This window comes from Choloepus didactylus, chromosome 4 (assembly GCF_015220235.1).
Source record: "Choloepus didactylus isolate mChoDid1 chromosome 4, mChoDid1.pri, whole genome shotgun sequence".
NCBI lineage: Eukaryota > Metazoa > Chordata > Mammalia > Pilosa > Megalonychidae > Choloepus > Choloepus didactylus.
Window position 1 is genome coordinate 89534242 of NC_051310.1, and position 19962 is coordinate 89554203.

The 19962-nt window shown below is 40.1% G+C and overlaps 1 protein-coding gene and 1 pseudogene across 1 annotated transcript in view; one reads left to right on the top strand and one right to left on the bottom strand.

Moving 5' to 3' along the window:
* The window catches only part of AGBL1 (ATP/GTP binding protein like 1), a 1004372-nt gene that overhangs the window by 416139 nt on the left and 568271 nt on the right, over positions 1–19962 (top strand). The window lies entirely within an intron of this gene.
* Positions 12109–13581, bottom strand: LOC119531595 (annotated as a pseudogene).

A 19962-nucleotide genomic window follows, 5' to 3' on the forward strand; every position in this document is an offset into this window, starting at 1 on the left:
GGACCTCGTTTTAGGCAATTGTTTCTTAGACTTTACACCTAAAGCATAGCAACAAATGAAAAAATAGATAAATGGGACCTCATCAAAAACCAAAACCAAACAGACAAAAAAAAAAAACAAACAAAAAAACACTTTTGAGCATCAAAGGACTTTATCATGAAAGCAAAATGGTAACCTACACAATTGAGAAAATATTTGGAAACCACATATCTGATAAGGGTTTAATACCCAGAATATATAAATAAATCCTTCAAGTCCACCACAAAAAGGCAAACAACGCAATTAAAACATGGGCAAAAGACTTGGATAGAAATTTTCGTAAAGAAGATATACAAATGGCCAAAGACAGAAAAGATGCTTAACATCATTAGCTCTTAGGAAAATGCAAATTAGAACCACAAGGAGACAGTATTTCACACTCACTATATTGTCTATTATTAAAAGAGAACAGGAAATTAGAAGTGTTGGAGAGGATGTGGAAAAATAGGAGCACTCATTCATTGCTGGTGGGGATGTAAAGCGGTACAACTGTTGTGGAAAACAGTTTGTCAATTACTCAGAAAGTTAACTATGGAATTTATCTTGTGACTCAGAAATCCCACTTTTAGGGATTGAAAAAATTGGAAACAGGGATTCGAACAGGTATTTGCACAACTGCTGTTCATAGCAGGATTATTCATAGTTGCCAAAAAATGGAAGCGGAAGCAACTCAAGTGTTAATCAAGCAATGAATGGATAAACAATATGTGGTATATATACTCAATGGAATATTAGTCAACCCTAAAAAGGAATGAAATTTTGATACATGCAACAACATGGATGAACCTCGAGGATATTATGTTGAGTAAAATAAGCCAGGCACAAAAGGACAAATATTATATTATCTCACTGAAACGAAATAATTAAAATATGCAAATTTATAGAGCCAGAGTCTAGAATATAGGTAACCAGGAGATGGCTGATGTAGGGAATAGAGAGTTAAGGCTTAAAATGTACAGTTTCTAACCCTATTAGATTGAAATTTAAATTATAATCTCATAGATCAGTCAAATCCTCCAAACTGAGAGCTATTAATCTTAATGGAGTTTTAATTATAAACTTCCTTTGTTTCCTCCCCTTTAGTTATAAGTAGGCCACTTGATTCATTGCATTAAAGATGAAGGGGGAATTAATAATAATTTATCAATTAATTAATTTAAAAAGAGAGACTTCATTTTAGGATTTTCTTAACTGTAGAATTTTCCCCCCAAAGTAGTCCATTCTAGTGTAAATAAGATATTACTCAGAATTCATGGATGTTTCCATGAAAACAGTTGTTAAATTCAGTAACTGCTTATTGCATACTGCTTTGTGAAATGCAGTGCCCTCTCCCTCCATTCTTTTCTCATATTAACAAAGGTTCCTGTCTTAAAGTGGCCCCATTCTTGATTTTGTTCTCAACTGTGTATACTTCTCATATTATTATCTAATATTCTTTCTTTAATGCCATGTCTCTCTCTTCCCAGAGCTCACTGTGTTCTTGAGTATTGCTTAACTTTTTTTTGTAGGATGAGCATTTGGGAAATAGCTGAATTCTGGTCATTCTCTACACCCTAACACTAATTGTTTGATTATGAACTCAATTATGTCACTTGTATATGTTTGTTTTCTCAGAAATATACTGTGTGAGAGTCATGGGTATGTTTTCTGCTTCTTTTCTAACTTTTGAGATGATGAAGAAAGTGATGGCCCCACAATTGATTGTGAAATGAATTAATGAGGGAGACCAAGATAATATAGAATAGTAGTAGAGATTGACAGTTATGTTTTTATTCCATTAGACTGGATTCTTCAATTCATCCACCCAACAAACAGGTGGAGGCCTGCTGTATATTAGGCACTTTGTTAAGCATTGTGGGGGATTCAAAGATGGGAAAGAAATAGAGAGACAAGGTAGTTAAGAACTTGAACTTCAGAATCAGAAAGACCTGAATTTGAATCTCTGCTCTGTTCCATACGAGTGATGTGACTTTGTGAAACTTAATTTCTGTGAGCTTTAATTTCCTCATCTATGTGTTTGTTATGATTATTAAAAGAAAAAACAAACACATCGTGTACCTGGTATAAGTAGTACTCAATTTATGTTGGTTAATGCAAATTATGTTTCTCTGTCTCAAAGGAGTTTATAGTCTAGTAGCAAAGAAAGAATGTGCTTGAAATAATTAGAACATTTTTAGAATTCAACATGAGAACAGTGTTTTGTGGATTCACAGGAGAAAGCTCACTTCAAACTGGCAGTGGGCTTTCTAATGTAAATTCTGTTGCTTTGCTGCACACCAGTCTAAATACTAACAGTTGTCTTCACTTAATAAGAGTCAGGCTTGGGGATGAAGGATAAAGGCGGGTTTTAAGAGTTTTCCTGGTGTGCTGGATATTCCAAGTTCCCCCCTTTAGCACCCCATGCCTTCTCTTCAGCCCTGAAGAGTAACTTTATGAACTGGGGGGCTGATCCTTATGGTCTACGTTGAGACTCCTTGCTGAATGTCTTCCAGTTGAGTTTGGCTAATAGGTGACAATACAAAAGATTGGCAAAAAGGAGAAGAGTGAGATCAAGGTATTTATTCTCTCAGCTTCCTCCTTGGCTGAAGGTCACAGCTCCTGACAGACTCCCCTCTCCATACCATTACCCTTTCTGAGTTCCAGGATTTGCCCCCTTCCCTAGCACCTTCAGGCCAAGGGGTTGTCATGGCTAGTCCCAGGGTCCTGTACCATCCTTTGCTGATTCCCCCAGTTTCATGTGCTGTTTCTGCCAAATCCCCTAACTCATACCCTGGACTTCTCAGAAGTTATTCTTGCTTCCGCATTGCCTTTCAAGGCAGGTGCCTCATGGTAGAGTGGCCAAATCCAAATATCATAGTAGTCGTGCCTGATCTCAAACAGGCATGAATTGAAGGGTCATTGACGGATTTTCATGGAAGAACCGGAGAATGGAAGAGGAGGAAAAGGTTTGAGAACCTTTTCTTCTCAACTGGATTCACTGGGGAAATTTGTACCAACTTTTCCAGTGCCTGTGGGTTCTTAAGTTTCTTCCTTTCAGAGAAATCCATCTCTTTCTCCAGAATGTGACCAGGAGGCCCTCGAGTTGCCGCTGCTTGCAGTGCTTTTAATCACCTGTATGAACATCTGATATAGCTATGAAATATGGCCCCTGAAGGTCTCTGAACTGCCTTTTCCCTTCCTCAAATGGTGAATAACTATTGAACCGCTCCACAGTTTCTGATATGAAGTTCAAATCAAGCCATGAAAAAACCCATATTTCACAAGGTAGCATATTTTTGGTTCCTGGCAGTAAATTTTCCTTACTCTCACTGTGCTGTGGGACACATTTGGAAAGGTCAGTTTGTCACTGTGTAAATTAATCAGAGGGCCATTGGAGTTGAATGAAATCTGTTGTAAATGTGTATTGATGGGCATAGCATAGGGCGGGGGGCATAGCTCCTGTGCCAGGGTGATGTGAACAAAAAAAGTAGAATTGCATCAGGGGCCTCAGAGTCACTGATATTGTCATGCTCAGCAATCACTGGACTGGTGGGTTGAGACAATGGCAGAAACACTCTTTTCTGAAGCTTCCTTTGGGAGGTGATGTTGAACTTCTGCCAAGGACCAGGCTATAGCTTGGTGTCATGAAGTTGTATCACCTCATGTTTGAGCAATGCTGCTGTGTGGCACAAATCCAAAGGGCACCATGAGTATCTCCGTCTATTGCTGCACAGCCATGCAGGGCAACCCTGAGTTCATAGCCCCATGGATTTAGAGAGAGGCAGCACAGTCTGGTGGTTGAGAGTTAGCTGCTGGGGTCAGATGGACCTAGGTTGAATCACAGATCTTTTGCTCGTTAGCTGTATGACCAGATCTTTCAAACTTTCTGAGCCTTGAGGTCTTCATTTTAAAAATAGTGGCGATAACAACATCTCATTGGGTAGTTTTGATTATGAAATCAGATAATGTAAGCAAGGCACTTTGCTCAGCATGATAAGCAATCCCTAAATATTAGCTATTAATGCTATTATTATTATTTAAAATATAGGCTCTTAAGGGGGATTATATCCAATATGGCCAGAAATGATATTGATTAACTGAAGAACACAGGAAATTAATTTGCTCTGCCATGCCCTGTACAGAGTCCTTAGTCTGGATTTGACTCCTTTTCTTTCTTCCATCACATAATGTCACTGTGAGTACAGAGGAGCATAACTCTTCTACAATTAATTGACTATTGAATCAACCTATTCATTCATTTATTCACCTTATATTAATTGAGAAGCTACTCTGTCTCAGGCACTATTTTAGTCCTTGGGGAGCAGTGAATAAAGAAGTAAATAAACACATCAGGTCCAAAGCCCCTGACACAGTCCTTTTCCTATGTCCCTGTTCTGTTTCACCTGTAGGCAAACACACGTTCAAGAGAAAAAGAATGGGGAGTGAGAGAGAAAAGTCTTTTTATGGATGGTAAAGCTAGAACTATTAGCCAACAGCCTCAAGACTCCAAATCTTGGCTCCCTTTCAGGAGACTCTAATAAGCCTTCCTCTTGGTGGTTGCCTCCTACAGTTTGTTGCACCAACAGTCAATCACTCAGGAATAATTAATTGTGTACCTACTATGTGCCAGGACTGTGCAAGGCATGAGCAATACTCTGGTGAACTCATCAGAAATGCACAGTTTAGTAATGAATACAGACACTAAAAGTTTGAACATAACTATTTGAATAATAGCAAGTGTGCAAAAAAGTAGAGAATGCTATTGTGCTTGTAACTGGGAAGGGGCTTTCAAGGGAGGCTTTTCCGAGGAAGTGGTATTTAAACTGAGACTTGAAGGATGACTAGGACTAACAAGGAAGGGCTTGCCAGGTAGATGGAGAGCAGCCACTGAAATCGCTAACCATTTCTAAAAGAATAAAGATACAGGGCTATTTTTCAAAGTGGTCTCTCGAATGGGAATTCAAGGGTCTGGCACGGGTCTGATGAGTAATTGGCTCAATAAATATTTGTCCAGTGATAGAATGAACAGATCAATAGATCACTGAATAAGTGAATGCATGAATGAATAAAATCCTGCGATGGAGAAAAACCCTAGAAGATTCTCTGGACCAGGGTAATTGGCATCTCAAGAGGTTGAGGGGAGGATGTTATTCACCATCCTGACTCTTTGGGCCTCTTTTTCTGATATTGTTGGCTATAATTTCGCTCTTCAACCCTCCCTTCCTTTTTCACTGGATATAAATACTCCTTCCTTTTAAAAAGCCCTTAATTGATAACGAGGTGTGTTTCCCTTCTCTATGGTTCAGTGTGTGGCAACACTGCTGACTTGGTTGTCTTGCACATTGAGAGGAAGAAGCAAGAACTTCTGAAAAATGGACCTCTTTAAGTTAGTTGTGGCACACCAACCCACAGGAAAGAGCTTGTGAAAGGAAACTGTCATTGGGAGCCTTTGAGAATGAATGCTAATGATATGCCCTATGGGAAGACTGCCTTAAGGTCTGAGCACTGGCAGGTTTGTGTTTATCTATCAGAGACCAAGTTGGAGGGCAATGAAAAATTACTCCGTTTGGTGCCTCATTTACACAATATGGATCCTGGTGGAGCTTTGAGGGCTTTATTAATAATAGCGTCTGATAGTTTATTGGACATGTGGTGCCCAATTACTAGATTTGACAGTACTAGGTATATATTAATGACTTATTAGGACTGACCTGGCTGGTAATTGATCACTAATGAGGCAGATTTGCTTGAATCCAGGCAAAATAAGATTTTAAAACTCTTTTAGCGAGTCCTGCATGAATGCTTTAGGAGAAGTGATCTACTAAGTGGATGATAAATATTTCATGGAGAACATTTTATAGCACCTATTTTACTATTTTTTTTAAAGGATAACTGGATGGTTTCTGAAAAGACCCAGTTCGTGGTTGCCTTTGGTGTTCAACATTCTTGATGTGTAGAATTGGAACAGAATAATTATAGTCATTACTAGCTTTGTCTTGCTATCCATGATAACAGGGTCATGTCCTGGTATCTGAGAGTGCTTCCCTGGGATGGGTTAGTTGCTGGCAAGCATTGTGTCAGGTTCACAGAGACAAAGCTTATTTTCTGCAAGTTCCTCAAATGTCAAAAGAAATGTACTATTCCTAGCCACAACTGTGACTGTTCACTGTGAAGGTGAAACATCTTCCTTCCTTTTTGACCCTGGATTAAATGCATGCTTCCCTGAAGATGTTGCATATATGTTTTCTATGAAAATGCTTTGGATCTGTTTTACACATTTCAATTTTCTGTATGACCCTTTTTCTCTTTGCTTTATATTAATGAATTTTCACCTAATTGAATCAGATGCCACAACTGACAAGTTGTTCTGAATTTGAGCCTTATATCCTCATGAAGGCATTTTCTCAGTAACGCTTAGCAAAATGATAGCTATCAAATCACTGGTGCAGTTCGAATTTAATTTGCTTGATCAGCTGCCATTGTCATACCACTTAACATTAAAAAAAAGTAATTTTCCTCAAGACTTCATAGTTCCTTTTACATTTCTTCTCCTTTTCTCACTGAATGAATTTAATAAACTCTTGAAAGAGAAAGGACTGGGTAAGAGCCATTTTTCATAAGGTGGAAGAGAAGTCAGCTTGTTTTGTCTGCTTCTCTTCCAACGCACCCCAGCTGTCTTTCAGCTGCCAGCTGGAACCTGATGTTTTCCACTACATCTTTCCTCCTGATGCCAACCTATGGCATTCCCTTAAGGAAGGGGAAAGGAGGCCCTGGCAGGGAAGTGGGGAGAGGAAGTTTGGGAAATAGAGAAAAGGAAAAGCAGAGATAATAAGTGAAAAAAAGGGGGTGGGGGGAGGGGACAGAAAAGGAAAGAAATAGCAATGGAAAGGGAAGAAAAATGAAGAGGAAGGAGTCCCTGAGAAAAGCCAGAGAAACCAACCCACTTTGATGTCCACCAGCTCTGTTGAAGCTTTTATTATATACAAAGCCCGTGCTAATCTCTCCCTCGTCTGATGTCTGTACAGTGGTGGTTCTCAGCCATATGTGATTTTGTCTCCCTGGGACATTTGACAGTATCTGGAGAGACCAGGAATTCTATGTGAGACAGCCCCCACAACAAAGAATTATCTAGTTCAAAATGTTGATAGTGCTGACATTGAGAAACCCCTCTATAAGAGCTTAACTCTTTATTATATATGTTTGTTTGGTTTGGTTTCCAGTCCATTCCATCCATTTATTTATTTAGAGAAGTTGTGAGTTTACACGTTGTATTGGTGTGGTGCATTTGTTACAACTGATGAAAACACATTTTTAAATTGTACTATTAACTATAGTCCATGGTTTAACTTAAGGTTTACAGTTTGTGTTGTGCAGTTCCATGGATTTTTTTAAATTCAGTTATATTGGGATATAGTCACATACCATTGAGTCATCCACAGTGTACAAATCAACTGTTCACAGTACCATCATCTAGTTGTGGATTCATCACCGCAATCAATTATTGAACATTTTCCTTACTCCCCCCAAAATAAAAATAAGATAAAAATAAAAGTAAAAAACAACACCCAAAGCATTTCATTTACTTTTTGTCCCCATTTTTCTTCTCATCTGTCCATACACTGGATAAAGGGAATGTGAGCCACAAGGTTTTCACAATCACACAGTCACACCATGTAAGCTACATAGTTATACAGTCGTCTTCAAGAATCAAGGCTACTGGGTTACAGTTCGACAGTTTCAGGTATTTCCTTGTAGCTATTCCAATACACTAAAAACTAAAAGGGATATCTATATAGCTCATAACAGTGCCCTCCAGAGTGACCTCTCAACTCCATTTGCAATCTCTCAGCCACTGAAACTTTGTTTCATTTCGCTTCTCTTTTTTAGTCAAGAAGATTTTCTCAGTTCCATGATGCCGGGTCTGGGCTCATCCCTGGGAGTCATGTCCTGCATTGCCAGGGAGATTTACACCCCTGGGAGTCATGTCCCACGTAGCTGGGGGGTGGGGCACAGTGTGTTCACCTGCCAAGTAGTTCCATGAATTTGTAAAAAAAATTTTTCCTAGTAACATATACAAACTAAAATTTCCCCCTTTAACCATATTCAAATATGTAATTCATTGCTGATAATTATGTTCACAATGTTGTGCTACCATCCCCACCATCTGTTACTGTTTTGAGGCAGTTTCTATGTTTTCAGTCTTTTACCTGATTCCGGTATGCTAATTCACTTTTTGTGCTGTTGTTTGTTGGTATACCAACCACGTTGTTAGCTCCTGGAAGGTGGAGGATGTGTTTGCTTCTTCAATTCCTTTACAGCTAACTATATGTGATACAACCAATATGCATATAGTAGGAGCATAATAAATGCTTCTTGAATACATGGGTAAACAAAACAAGACTCTCATGACATGATCCAGTTACAGCGGCCCCTGTCGGTATTCACGTGACTGGGACATATTCTGATGTCTGGAGGTTGCACTTTCCCAAGTTGTTGCTGATGTTCCTTAAATTTGAAAAGTCCTTGTGGAACCTGTCAGCTCAGCAGGGGAGGCAAGAAGTAGACAAGATGAAGGGGAAGCACAGTCTATTGGGAAGAGTTCTAGACTGGAAGGGAAAAGGGTTCCATTTCCAGCTCTTTAAAGTGTTGTCTCTGAGCTTCAATTTTCTCACCTATAGAATGGGAGTAGTGATGCCTAGTGTATAAGGTTGTTGCAAGGCTCGAGCAGCTTACAATGTAAAGTGCCAGACAGAGGTACTAAGTAAATATTTATTTTTTAAATCTATGTGCAGACTGGGACAAGCATCTTTTTCTGTTTCCAGGAAAGCAGCATACACCAGCAGATATGAATATATGTAGAATGCAGCTGTGAGTTTTACGTGGGAAGCAGGAAAGCTGGAAGAGGGAGTAAGGCTTAACACTGAATAGCTCCTGTGTGCCAGGTATTTGTCAGGTATTGTCATTTGATTCTCAGGACAGCCTTATGAGCAGCCATTGCTATTCTCATGTTAGAGGTGAGGGAAACTCACAAAGAGCCCCAGTTAGTAGTGACAGACTCAAATCTGTCTGATTTTAGAGTTCTCAGTATTTCAACTGAACATTCAACCTTCCCAGCTTAAGAGAAAGATCCTGAGTGGTTGTTTAATAAATCAGAGAAAGGCTATGAGCCCACATACCTTTGAAACAGACAATATCACAAGGAAATACTATGAAATTAGGATGTGCTTGTAGGTGCCATCTCTGTGGGAAGAAAATTTTCGTGGAGTAGTCCTGCTGTGCCGCACATATAGGCTATTTTTTTTTGCAATCATAGCATTAAGTTGGAGGTGACCCATACCTGGTCTCCAGCATGCATCTGCAGTGTGTTAGGTGAAGGATAGTTGTATTGACTAAGGTCATGGAACAGAGAGAAGATGACTGGCTGTGGCCTCAGGAGTCTGCATGCTGCTGAGTTAGTTGATCTCAGAAGTGTGGTTATCAAAGCTTGAGTGTGACAAGGTTAAAGGTCTGGGAAAGGATATTGGGATATTCGGTGGCAATCCAGAAGAAGATCCCACACCCTCTTGTTAAACTCATTTTAGGAATTTATGCCCTGGCAGGTTCTCTGTGAGACTTACATGCCCTGGTAGGCTGTGTCATGATGGGAAAATGGGTTGATCCATGGGAAAGTTTTCAGGAGAAAGTTTCAAGGAAAAGCAAAGAAAAACAACAACTGCAGTTAAGCGGCATCCAGGAGAAATTTTTTTGTATCTGAGACTAGGAATCGCTTATCTAGGTTAAACATATTCTGTATGGTTATATTAGACTTGTTATCCGGGGATTTATTTTGGCATATGTGGTTCCATATGGGTTTGAGGTCACTCCTGACATGCCTGGTGCAGTAAATCTTGCCTTTCCAAGGCTCAGCTTTCATCATTCAGAACTGATCGTGAGTGGTTATCATAACTCTTGCAAACTTTTTAAAATGTTGATGAAGAATAGGCTCAGAGTGATTATTACTGAAGAGTTTTTTAAAAGTAGTTTTCTTTTGCTGAAGTGCTTCAAGCACAGATACTTAATCACTGATGGGAAAAAAGTTCAGCTTCCTCTTACCCCGTTAACAAATTAATAATAATTTGACCATTGATGTATCCAGAAGTTTCATGTTTCTGGAGTCTTGGTAAGTTTATATGCAAAAGGATCAATTATAAAGTGCATATTTCTACATGCTTTCCACTAGGGATAAGTGGTGTTGGGAATTCTTCTCTATCCCTTTCTGCCTTCTTTCCAACTGAGGTCATTTATCTCTGTTTGAAAGGTTGTCATGTAATTGTCATAACACACCGAAAGCAGATTCTTCATCACTTAAAAGCAGATTCAGCATGACAATAGTTTGAATGCTTAATGCAGTTTATTTAGTTGCTTGCTTAATCGCAAGCTGCCAACACAACCAATATGTAATAACCAGGTCAAGGGCACACAGCACACTTAAAGGTGGAGGATTGCAGTGTTCTTAAGTCCACCTGCCTAAGGGTCGTCGCAAGGCGGACGGGGTCCCTTAAGGAGAGGGATGAGGAGTTGGTCTGATTGATGCAGCATCAGTGGAGGATGCACAGCTGTCAGCCAAAGGTGCCGGGCAGGTCCTGCTGCAGCCGGGACAGTGGCAGGTCTCGCGGCACTGCACAGGCATTGAAGTTGGGAGTCAGAGCAACTAGGGGTTAGTCTGTCTCTACCTGACACTCACCAGGGTGGTGTCTGCACTGGGTGTTTATGCCTCAGAGGTCTGGTTGCCAATGTCCTTTGACGTCCCTATCAAGGGAGTGTCCCTGATAAGGCAGCAAGCCAGTCGTATCATATCCTCACGTGAATATCTGATTATTAACATTTGTAACAGAAGCACGTTTTCCTTGATTTTTCCATTCTAATTGTGGCCACCAAGTTTACAATATTTTCAGGATTCAAGATCATTGATATCATTTGAATACACAGCAATGGTGACATCAGAAATATTTTCACACTTCTTTACTGGTTCATCTAGTTTTGACAAAACACATGTGAAGTGTTCCTCAAGTCTTTAACTCGCATTCTAGTGAATTCCTTCTGTATTGGACACATGCCTTAGGCATGTCCTCAGATACTCGGTCTGCTTCCTGGGGGAGGTGCCCTCACCTCTGGATGGCACTGCAGCCCCTGGGGACTGAACAGCCACTTGCTCTGGGAAGGCCAGGCCCTCCCTCCGGCCTGTGCCTGAGCAGCTCTGCTGACCAGCAGCAAGCCTGGAGTTTCTAGTTCTTCCCGACATTTTTGGACTTTGATGAAACCCCACAGTGAGGGTGTGCTGTGGCATCTTGAGCCACCAAGGCAACTGAGATATGGCGTGGAGTTTAATACCCTAGGGGGTGAACTCTAGCCAACTGGAAACAGGAGACAGGAGGGAGGTGGTCAGAAAAATCATCTCCCATTCTTCCCTTTCATTGACTACTTGAAGATATGGTTTCTCCTTGTAACTTATCTGTGGACAACCCACGGGCTGAGTGATGTGTTCCATCTCTTTGTGGAGGATTGTAAGGCAACATGATAATGCAGCATTCCCATTGATTTCCATCTTTTCTTGTCTCCTTTTTCTTTTTCTTCATTGTTTATACCCAGGGTTTGTATCTCTCAAAGTAGTAGCATTTTAAATATATATATATATATATATATATATATATATATATATATATATATATATATATATCTGTATATTTAATGGACCAGAGTCCATTATATATGGACCAGAGTCCGTTGTTTGCAGTTATATTATTTCTGGGGAACTATAACCAGACCAGAAAGCTGTCTTTATCTCCTAAAACAGGCTTAAACCACACCATTCAGGTGTTAGATTCCAATAGAAATTCTTCCTCTTCCCTCTTGTTGAAGCAAAATATGGGGGAGGTTTTTATTTTACCTGCAAGCCTGTTTTCCTAAGACGTGTGTATACATGTGGATATATTGGGGTGAAGTGTGATAGAAGGAAAAGTTAGACAGAAAAGTTAAAACAGAAAAAGGCAAAATCTTAAAAAAAGGAAATGAAAGTTGATGAGCAAAGTGGGCTACTAAACTACTCAAGAATCATTCACTGATGTAATCTTCCAGACCTTCCATATCCATTTCCAGAGAGGAATTTAAAAAGGCAAGAGCAGATGATGCATCCTTGGTTTTCTGGACACTTGGTTTGGGTTCAGGAGTTTGTGACTGGATGGATTCCTTCTTGATGTCTTTACCACCATTTAGAATCCACTGGCTCTCAAAAAAGAACTGATTAGGATGACTCAAAGAAAAGCCACAATCATCGACATTATATATCATCTGGAAGTACTTCTGACAGGCTACATGGTAATGTGTCCCCTTTACTAAATCCAAAATCTGATTTATCCCTCTGGGAGAGATCTTGTGTGACTGCAACTTCTGCTTCAGCAGCTCTGGATCACTGTGACGGAATGGGCACCCATGATAATCCCCTTGGCTTGGTGGATTGGTCAGAATAATATTGAGGCAACTTGAAAGGAGTATAGTCTGTCCTCTCACCTTCCTTTCCGTAGCTATGGTGAATATTGTAAGAGTAGCCTTTATCAAATTTACCCGGATCCATCTTTCCTCTGATAAATTCTTGCTTCCAGAACTGTAATGCCTGTTCCAGTGTTAAACCAATGCCCTTCGGGAAAAGACCATACTGCATTCGACCTCCATGATGAAGCTGGTGATTTTCCTACAAGGCCTTATGTAACTGATGCATGCAGGGTGGGAAAGATTTAGTAGAAAGCGAATCGATCTGATCTAAAGAAATCTTCCCAGTATTTCCCTGTATGTTGTAATCTTGACCGATGTAGGAATGACAGATGGTTAAGCAGAGGCTGAAGTCTCTCATCGGACTGCACAGCAGGTATAGACCTGGCTGTTAATGCCAAAGCTTTGGACAGTTTGGCTCTAAATTCATCCAGGATGATTGCCACAATGTCCTTAAGTGGTACATAAGCAAAGCCATCTTCTAAATAGACTTTCCTTCCTCGAAACATATCCAGAGCAGCAGCAAAAGGAATCTTATAAACTGACTCAAGCTCCAGCTGAACCCCACTTAAACTTGATGATGAAGCAGTAATCTCCTGTTCTCAGAGATTCTTCTCTTCCTCACTTATAGCCTCAAACTGCAAATGGCTATCCTTTAAGAAATTTTGAATGTTGTCCTTAGATAAAATGTTGAAACAAAATCGACGAAGATCCGTCTCTTGTTGAATGAACCAGCGTCTAAGATCCTCAGACTGGCAATAAGCAAGGCGCAAAATAAAGAGAGAAATATGATCTCTTCTTGAGCTTTCGAATCTCAGTCTCCAACTTACTCTGGTATTGCTCACTTCCTTTCAAATAGCTCACACCAAGATTTTCAACTGATTTTAGCAATTTAAGTCTATCAATAGCCAAGTTTTCAAATTCTGTCAAAGATATGTTTTCAGATGGCGGCTGCAGGTAAAACTGAAGGCTATGAAGGTAACTTTTTTGGACACTTGACAACTTCAACTTCCTCTCTTGTCCTCCAAAAAACTGCATCTTGGTTACCTACAACCACACCAAATGGGAGAAAACCACACCAACAGACGCTTTTCCCGAGTGGCTGGTGGGAGATTTCACATAGCACTTTAATTCTTATCTCAGGCTTTGTTTTCTAGAGACTTCAGGCTAAGACAAACCTTGTAAGTAGGAAAGAGAGTGATACAGATCAAAAACAATGGGTTCTCTGCCCCATGAACTCCAATGACCTGAGACACCAGCATTTCGAAGAGAGAGTTTATTGCTAGGTGTGAAGCAGGAGATCAGACAGCCTAGAGGCCTAAAACATCTGTCTCTCCTAACTGCAGTAACTGATGGTTTTATAGTACCAAAAGATGGTCAGGTTTTAGGATAAGGAGTAAAATGACTCAAGATGAGGACGTTAGAAATGATTTGGAATTGGGGTGGGTTAGTTCTGGGCTGACTCAAGGCCTTTCATTAATAAACATTAGGGCTGTCTTTAGTGATCATAAGACTCTAAAGTTGAAAAACAGGATAAGGGGGTATAAGTGAGGGTCAGTCGCAAGGTTTTTCAAACACAAGGTAAAGGCTATATTATAGTTATACAATCATTATTGGAGATCAAGGCAGCTGGATTACAGTTCAGAGATTTCAGGTTTTTCCCTATGTCTATTCTAAAATACCAGAAAGTAAAAAGGAATATCTATATAATGATTCATTAATCATAATCATCCCCTAAATCCTAACTTTTCTGTTACAAAAGTGGCCTAGTGGTCATAAGAGAATCATGCATTGGACCATGTCCTATAAATATATCAGAAAAAATGCAAAGTTGTTTTTAATTATTAAAAAAAGAGATGCTAAAAATCTTCTCTTCTCTTGGGGGGCACGCCATTCTTTTTATGAAGCATCTGTCCACTCAGTATATACTACTTGAAAGAAATTCAGGGGAATGGAGAGATTGTTGACCAAAAAGTTTCAGATGTGATTTCCAATTATTGCTCCTCGGTCCAACAATATAAAATCCATTGCAGCTTTTCCACCATGTTTTGCAAAAGAGCTGAGTGAGAGAAGTCAGTCTGTTTGGCAGTGGGCTATTTGAAAATATTCAGGCCATTGCCAAGAAAAGAGTAAGACAGAGTTTCACAAAAGTCTATTTGTGAAATTAAATTGGCAAGAATGAGGACAGTCTTGCAGCGTCATTCTAGCTGAATGCCTATAAACAAAGACCATCAATAGCTTCATTTACTAATGAAAGGAGAAGAGGGGACCTAGGAGAACATTAGTGAAGCCCATTGTGGTTCTAAACTGGAAGGCCCTGCCTTGCCAAGGGGAGGAAATAAATGTCATTCTTATTTCTTCACATTTAGAAAGCTTTGCCAATTATTTTGCAGGGTGTGTGATTTTATGATAAAATCATTTGATGGATAAGGGAAATGATGCAAATGGCAGGGAAATGCAGGTATAAAAGAGGTTTATCTTGGAAACTACAAGATGTATCATTTGGATGAAAGTTATTGGAATTTGATTTTGAAGGGAGGGAAAAATTTATGAATAGCCACAGAGGAAAGATTTGGTGGAGAGAATATCTAATAGTTAGTCTGCTTTTTTTAGGTCAGTACAAAATAAGATAGGAAACAAGGGACCAGATACCCCAACAAACACCTGAGGGATGAGAATATATGGGAACCAGATCAAGGAAGTGTGTTGGGCAATGAGAAATGATCGTAGTGGTAGTTGTTATGATAAACTTGATATACCCTTGACAAAACAGCTGCATTTTTCTTTCAGCGTGGTTCAAGTCATTGTGTATTGATTTTATCACAGAATGATACTTTAATTCCAAAATAGTGGAAGACATTGATGGGGCAGATGATCTGCACTTAACCTCCCCAGAGAGGCCGTGGTCATGACTTCCATGGGCTTGAGCAGGGGATTTACCCAGACCTGGCAAAGGGGGGATGACAGAACCCACTATGTTCTTGCCCCAGAAACTGGTCCTGGAGGGGTGCTTGAGTAGCCTGATTGTTAAGGTAGAATTTCTCTATACTGGGGTTCAGTTAGGCATAGATAACAAAGAAGTTCCTTTGATGATTTGGGCACTTAGGGAGGGCCAGGGGTGGGGTGGGGGAAGCAATTCAGTCAGCTGTTTGGCACTATGGTACCTCTGAGGCATCAGATGGTTCATGATTGGGAACCTTGGCAGTGGATGAAGTAGACCAGTGACCATGGCCCATTCCATGTTGGTTAGATGGCAGCACAGGTCTCTGGTCTTGGCCCTTGCCAGAAATGGTCCAGAAATTGAATGGGGCTGACACCTCTTGGGAGGGATAACCAACAGTTAATAAACTTACGTGGTTTTACAAACACAAAAGATGATAATGAGGAGAGACAATTCAGAGTGATGTGCATAGCTGTGCATAATCAGCTACTACTCCTGGTTGACTGCTGACATTTAGTATTAAAAGGAATTCAGATTATATATTCACTGTGAAAATGGCCCCTCCAAATGTCCATAACCTAATCCCTAGAACCTAAGAATAGGTTACTTTGCAAGGCAAAAGGGACTCTGCAGATGTAATTAAGATTATGTACTTTAAAATAGGGAGAGTAACCTGGATTATCAAGATGGACCTGATGTAATCACATGACTAGAGTCAGATGTATTAGAAAAGGAAGTAGAAAAGACGAGACAGAAGGGGAAGTAAGAGAAATTGGAAGTACAAGAAGGACTTGACGTGCCATTACTGGCTTGAAGGTGGAAGAAGGAAGCTGAGAGAAGCTCCTGGCTGACAGTCAGCAAGGAAATGGGGAGCTCAGCTGGATAGCAACAAGGAACTGAATTCTGCAAACATCCTGAGTGAGCTTGGGGGAGGATTTTCCCCCAGATCTTCCAAATATGAGCGCAGGCCGGCTGACATCTTGTTTTTAACTTGGTAAAACCAATATTGGTCTTCTAATCCACAGAACTGTGAGATGAATGGGTGTTTAAACCTGTAGTTTGTAGTAATGTGTTATGGCAGCAAAAGAAAACTAATGCATTCACATATATATGTTTACATAAATAAATGTATCAGTTTTTTTATTTTATGAATTGTGTATGAGATCATTATACTATCTTCTCTTGAGAGCTTCTGGCTCACAAAATTTGTCAGAAATTCAAACTCAGTTTCAGCCTTTACTCAACAACTTTGTTAAACTGGACAAATCTTCCAGGCAATATATATGTGTGTATGTGTGTTTATGATTGTACAGTGTATGTATATGTAGATGTGTAACAATTATTCCAAAACAAATTTTTCAGTGTGTTAGGAATAAAACTAGAAATTGTCTCTGCTGAAACCCTGGGATCCCTGCTTCTTGTAGACAGAGTCACAGCATGTAAAGAACTGCATGAGGATTTGGTTTTTAAAATTTGGTTTTACCAACCCGGGACCTTTCCTTTCCGACAGTGACATTCATTGTAGATTTCCCTTATTTGTGCTTCTCCATGTTTTGAAAGCTTATCCATAAGTTTACTCAGGGAAACAGCTCCTGCTTCTTTCTTCTCAAACATCCTGATATTAAGAATTAATGAAACACTCCTGGGAGCCAGCATTTGCTTGCCAGTCTCCTCTTAAGCACCGTCCTGTGATGGACAGCCCCCTTGGTGTCTGGGTGCTTTGTGTGCACTTCTTATGTGGTCAACACAGCTATCTTCTGTATTTTGAATGTAAGTGTGGATTCTGAAAAATGCTAATTTATGATAATCAAGCTCTGGATTGGCAGGAAGATGAGCAGCAGAGGGAGAGGCCCTTTGGTGAGCCTGAGAATAGGGAATGGGGACTGGAAGTGAGAAATACAGAGACTGATTGGGAATAAAGCTAAAGAGTTTAAAAAAAAGAGAATTTTTTGTAGTTATCTTAAAGAGAGGCTTGGATAGACTAACTTGGAAAAGGTTATTTGAGTTTATATTTAGGAGGATGATCCAGGCAGATATTTCTTGGTATAAGAATCAGGAAAAGGAAAACAAACAAACAGAAAAATAGCTCACGAGCCAAATGCTTTCCTGGAGGACCAATTAATGTCCAAATCTTGGCTTTATGTTTTGAGAAACAACAGGGGTAATCCTTGTTTTTCTGAAGATGAGGGCAATGAGAAGCAACCTTGCTGGCTTTAGGCTAGAATCTAGGTGGAACTTAGAACCTGAACTCAAGATATCACTTAAGGCAGATCAAAAACAGACTCAGCTTCTGTGCTGTGTATCAGGAATTCGATGATCTGCAGAGGCACTGTGCCCCGAGAGTTGCACTGGGAGGATGTGAGAAGCAGGGCTGCAGTTCCCACGATCAAGGCTTTGAGTTGGGGCAAGAGTTAGCACAGATTTTAACCAAGGGCAAATGAGGACGTGTTCCTGTAGGGGATATACCTGGGCATTTTGTTTTGTGGCCTCTTTTGTGGAGCAAAGCATATGAGGCACCATCTCAAAGGTCTGTAAGAGAAGTTAAGGTACCATTGGTCCATGGCCTGCCTTTGAAGAAGTAAAGTGATGAAGATTTTCATTTTACTTATTAATCAGCTGACATCCGGATGGGTGTCTTGATCATCCAACAGTGTAAAACTAGCAACGTCCACGCCAGTTAATCGAAAAACTCTCCATTTTTTCTCAGGTCCCCAAACTTAATTCTACTCTTATATTTCCTGAGGATAACCCTGTGTCCTTTTTTTCTCAGAAACTTGATAGTCTAGAGCTTATTCATGGGTCAGAAAACATTTGAGGTCTCAGGGACTGTTTCATCTAGAACCAAGCAATTCTGTAGTGGCATGATTATTATCTTTAGCTATGTTAGGCAGTCATGTAAAAGAGGGATTTACTTTAATTCCTGATGTCCAAGAATGCAAGCACAGTATTGAAGTGTGGTCATAATGGGAAGATCTGCTTTAACCTAGAATAAAGAACTTCCTTCTGAATCGAACAGTCCAAAAGTGGAATTAGTTGATTTACGTGATGAATTCTCTGTCTCCTGAGGTAATGAAGTCAAGGCTGAATGACCATTTGTCAGGGATGCTGTAGAGAGAGTTATAGAACTGTAATGAGAGTGGTGTGGGCTTGTGTTCGAAAACCCAAATCTTGAAATTCATTGTTTCCCTCAGAATTAAAACTATTCCACCTGAAATTCTTTGCCCCTCCCCTCCCTATTTTTCAAATATACTCTTGATTTTTACTCTCCATCTAAGCTTTTGTTCCTACATGGGCTCAGTCCTGTCTTCTCTCATTTCTTTTTTGATGTACTTATTAATTTATTCCCTTCTTTCCTTTACCTTTCTAATATTGCCTTCTCCAATGGCATCTATTTTCTTTGCCTTAATATACCATGTACTTCTCTACCCTAAAATGATATTCCCTTAACTGTGCCATACCTCACATCTCCATTCTAAATTTTTTCCTGAAGCAATAATTTGTTTACACTTGATGCCTTCACGGCACCAGTTCACATTCACTCCTTGATGTATACGCCTTGATACATGACTCACCTCATTATTCTATTCAGTGGTGCGTACATGGGCATTTGTTTCAATATTCTGGTTTTTTTTCCTTCGAATTTTTCAATAATAAGAAAAAGATCTGCTGTGACCTCCTAACTGCTAAATCCATAAGCTTCTTCTCAGTCACTATCATCTCGAATTCCTCATGACCCCTTGGTACAGATGATATGTTCCCTCACTCTCTGGAAGGCTCTCCTCCACGGACTTCTGTGGCAGGATTACGCTGATTCCCCTTCTATTCCATCCCCCATTTCCTAACTGTGGACTCCCTGGGGCACAGTGTTCACCCATTTTTCTTCTTTCCCTGTGTTTCTCCCCTCAGCTATGTTATGCACACATTCAGTTTCAGCCATAGACCTATATGCAAATGGCTTTCAAATTCATTAACTTAAGCCCTGATTGCTCTTCCAAATTACTGACTTGTATTTCTAAATGCCTGCTAGAGGGCTCTCCCTGGCTCCTGTAAGTACCTCAGAGCCAACCTAGTGAAAACGAAATGGATCGTCTTTCTCCTGCCCCCTAATTAGCTCCTGCTGTTCACTCTCTAATTGCTCTTCATGATGCCACCATTATCCAAGTTATCCAGGCTCACAATTTTGTAGTCAGATGTGATTCTTCTATCCTCTCACTCTGTGTTTAGTACCCAGCCCGTGTATCCTAGCTGTGAGTCCTTTCAAGTTAGCATCCTCCTTTCTCTTCCCACCATCTCTACTTGAGTGTGGGGCTTCATTACCTCTCTCCTGAACCTTTTCCAAATCCTAACCGTCTCCAGCCCTACTGTCTCCATTCTCTCCAATCATAACTTACATAGTCTGGAAGTATAAATCTGATCATTCTCCTCCTCATATACCGTCATTGGCTTCCCTTCACCAACAAAATTAAATACCATCTGAA